General features: G+C 41.8%; 1 pseudogene; it reads left to right on the forward strand.

Annotated features, from left to right (window-relative positions):
* Window positions 1-1,901: 1,901 nt before the first annotated feature.
* Window positions 1,902-3,595, forward strand: LOC140215884 (uncharacterized; annotated as a pseudogene).
* The last annotated feature ends 771 nt before the right edge of the window (window positions 3,596-4,366 follow it).

Raw genomic sequence — 4,366 nt, forward strand, 5'->3', positions numbered from 1 at the left:
AGATCAGATAGAATTTACGGAACTGTCAAAACTAATAAACAAGGAGAAAATTAAGGATATTCAAAAATATAACGTGACAGAGACTGAGGCAGCAGTAAAAATTGGACTCAACCTGAAAACAGTGAGAAGGAAACTAGGCATCGGACAAACTAAGACGTTTGCATTGAAAGATAGGCAGGGTAATATCCTCAGAAATCTCTAAGATATAGTAAAAGCAGCTGAAGAATACAATACTGACCTGTACTTTACCCAAAGCATCCACGATACTTCCATTCGAAGTACCAAGGCACATGTTACACAGGCTCCTTTTATAACTAGTTATGAAGTTAGAAGGGCCTTGCAAGACAAAGAAACGGGAAAAGCAGCAGGAGAAGATGGACTACCAGTTGATTTAATCAAAGATAGTGCAGACATAATGCTTGTAAAACCAGGGGCCCTTTATACGGAATGTCTCACAATTTTAAGGGTCCCAGAGAACTGGAACAATGCCAAAATTGTACTAATGCACCAAAAGGGAGACGTTAAAGAATTGAAAAATTATAGGCCCACTAGCTTCCTTCCAATATTATACAAAATATTCATCAAAAATATCTAAAATAATATAAGGGCAACACTGAAATTTAGTGAACCAAGACTACAGGCAGGTTTCAGGAAGAGATACTCTACAATGGATTACATCCATATCATCAATCAGGTAAACGACAAATCCGCAGAGTGCCGTAAGCCTCTCTATATGGCTTTCATAGATTACGAAATGGAATTTGATTCAGTTGAGATACCAGCAGTCATAGAGGCATTACGTAATAAAGGTGTACAGGACGCTTACGTAAACTTCTTCGAAAGTATCACAGAGGTTCCACAGAGATTTTAATTCTTGATGATAAGAAACGTAGGAAGATAGCTATAAAAAGGGGGTCTGACAAGGAGACACAATCTCTCCAATGCTATTCACTGCGTGCTTGGAAGAAGTATTGAAGCTATTAAATAAGGACGGCTCAGGAGTAACGATAAACGGTCAATATCTTATCAACCTTCGATTTGCAGATGACATTGTCCTCTTCAGGAAAACTGGGGACGAGTTACAACAAATGATTCAGGATTTTAACAGGGAGAATATAAGAGTGGGATTAAAGATTAGTATGCAGAAGACAAAGCTCTATAGCCGGGCAAGGGAACAACTGTTCAGGGTCGCCAGTCAGCCTCTAGAGTCTCTGAAGGAGCACATTTACCTAGGTCAATTACTCACAGTGGACCCTGATCATGAGAAAGAAATCCAGAGAACAATAAAAATGCTTTAGAGCGCAAGCGCACTCAACACACATTGTCAGATCCTGACTGGAAAATTACCATTATAATTAAAAATAAAAATGTACAACCAATGCATTTTACCGCTGCTGACATATAGGGCGGAAGCTCTGAGACTGACAAAGAAGGCCACACTGAAAAGTCATTTTTCTTGCAAATATTTGATTTTTTGTTTTTGTATTTTAAGATACCCCAAACATTTAGCTACGTATTTCAGAAAACAGTATGTGCCTATCACGATTAGTTTGGGCATTACAGCGAGTTCTTGAACCCCTGCGCTCATGTTGCGAAACCGAAACTAAATTGCATTTGTTTTGGAAATCAGTTATATTTCCTTTGTGTAGTTATTACCCTCAGTATTTCTTATTATCAGCTGTTTGTATTATTAGATGGTATTTCTATGCCTGGTTATGCGTTTACTATTCTAAAATCACTATGAAACGGCCACAAGTGGGATACTGACGCTCGAAGAACGTTTGTTGTTTACCTTGGTCAGGCGTCACTTAGCTGCTATTTAAATTGCAAATTGCGTTTTCGAAATTCTCGCAGGTGCGAAGGCATAAAAAGTAGACCACTTAGACCACTTTTTGAGTAGTATGGCAAAGGTCAGAGTGCAGACAAGACGCAAACGTAAGTTTGCCGGGAACCAACAGACGACGAAGCGTCCTTCTCCTGAGCTAGTGTTCAAGGGCGTTTCAGCAAGTGCCAAGACTCTTTGGAACACCTAGAAAAGCTACGAAGCTCTATTGCCAGATTCTGCTCTCCAAGGGAACAGGATATTTGACTTTGATATCCTTTCTTCAGTTGTTTTCCGTGCTAGCATGCCCTGAATGGAAGAATTCATCACTGAAGCTGGAAGAACGCTCTTATCCAGGGATTTGCTCTACCTGTGCGGTTGTGTGTGCTGTGTGTGGCTTCGAGCATTCGTTTAACACATCGAAAAAAACCGTGCGTGTTAATGAGAAATTTGTTCGACTGGTGTATGCAATGCACCAGTTAGGGAAAGGGCATGCAGGTGCGACAACGTTCTCTAAAGTGATGAACATTCTTCCCCCTGCGCGTCATTCCGCCTCTAACAGAACCTCATCTCAACTGTCAGCAGCAGAAGAAAAAGTTGCATCGAAGTCGGTGACTGATGCTGCTGCAGAAGTTTGTCGTGTCATAAGGAGTGCTGAGTGCTGTGTAAGGTGACGGAACGTGGCAGAAGCGTGGACATTCATCTTTGAACGGCTGTGTGTCGGTGATTTCTGTCGACACAGGAAAAATTATTGATGTTGACGCAATTTCCAGCACATGCACGGCTTGCAAATCCAAACGAAAGTTCAACCCAACAAGTGCTTCATACAAGGGCTGGAAGGCAAAAAGTCACACTTCCTGCCACGCAAACCATAAAAGAAGTGCAGGTAGTATGGAGACGGTTGGTTTGTACAGAATATTGGAGAGATCACAGGCAACCTGAGGCTTGAAGTACCTGGAGTACTATGGTGATAGTGATTGAAAAAGTTATGCTACTCTAATGGACATGTATAGGAAAAAACAGCGTGCAGAAACTTGAATGCATTGGGCATGTCAAGAAGCGTGTCGGCTGCCGCCTGCGGAAACTCAAGAAAACAGTGTGGGGACTTGGTGATAAAGGAAAGTAGACCTATGCCCTCATTGAACGCCTGCAAATCTACTATAGGATCGCTATAAGAGCTAACGTGGGAAACCTTTCAGAGATGAAAAAAGCCACCCTGGCCAGCCTCTTCCACTGCATGCGCAACCAAGACACGGCCTGTTCCCAGTAGGACAAAAGAGCTGACGCGGGTACAAAAATGTAGAATCACTCGGCCAAGGGAAGTACGTCCACAAAGGAGGACTTCCGAATGATTTGCTAAGCACAATAAAAGCTGTGTGCAGCGATCTGTGCTCAGGTGAACTTTTATCAAAGTGTGGGCATGGCAAGACACAAAAGGCAAATGAATGCTTCAGTGGACTTATATGGCAGCTGCCTCACAAGGAGGTGTATGTCAGCTTGCCTACGATACTGTATGCCTTGTATGACGCTGTTGCACACTTTAATATTGGTAGCACAAACACCCTGGACATACTGAGGCAGGCTGGCATTGAACCAGGGTACTACACGACAAAACCTTGCAATGCCAGAGACCGCCAGCGCATGCAGAAGGCTCTACGCAAATCAACTGACGAGACAAAACGGGCTAGAGAGAAAAGGCGAGCATCCGCACGAACAAAAAGAGACTCTACTGCATCTCGCGAGGGCCCCAGCCATGAGCCTGGCACAGTTTAGGCCTCTATATGTTGTTTCTCACATGCTTCACATGGTTCGAAATCTTTATGTTTTTCTCAAACCAAGATTTTGCATCACCTCATGTTACGCAAACGGTGATAACATTTTTAATGAATATTTTGGAATGGAATGTTGCATGCTCATTGCTCAGACAGAGATGTGTGAAATGAACAGGAAGAAAAACACTGATGCAATAGTTATGACTTTAGAGCCCATTTTTCAAATAAATGCGAGTAAAACTGATAATTTCCTGAACTTTGTTTAGTTTTTGGAGGATTTTTTTTTTTGTGTTTACCACATTATGTTTATCCTGGTTCATTCCATAGGACATACATTTAGCCACACAAATGCCAAAGCTTTCCTCAATTCTTCATTTCAGTAGTTACTTATCATTGCTGGAGCCACTACCAATTTTAGCACATTTCTTTAATATAACTACCTCCCTGAAAAAAATTTGAACTCTTTCTTGCACTTTAAATAGTGAAATAGGTTACTTACAACGTGCTTAGTTGGACAAAAAATTATTGTAATCCTGGCTGCTGAATTTAATAGTTTTTCTTTTTAATGTGGCCTCCTACCTTAGGACCAAACAAAGAGTGATGCAACGAAAAATGTTAGGCATAACGTTAACAGACGGGAAGAGAGCGGTGTGGATCAGAGAGCAAACAGGGATAGCCGATATTCAAGTTGACATTAACAGGAAGAAATGGAGTGGGCAGGTCATGGAACGTGTGGGTTAGATAACCGGTGGACCATTAGGGTTACCGAATG

Source organism: Dermacentor andersoni, chromosome 2 (genome assembly GCF_023375885.2).
Source record: "Dermacentor andersoni chromosome 2, qqDerAnde1_hic_scaffold, whole genome shotgun sequence".
NCBI classification, from domain to species: domain Eukaryota; kingdom Metazoa; phylum Arthropoda; class Arachnida; order Ixodida; family Ixodidae; genus Dermacentor; species Dermacentor andersoni.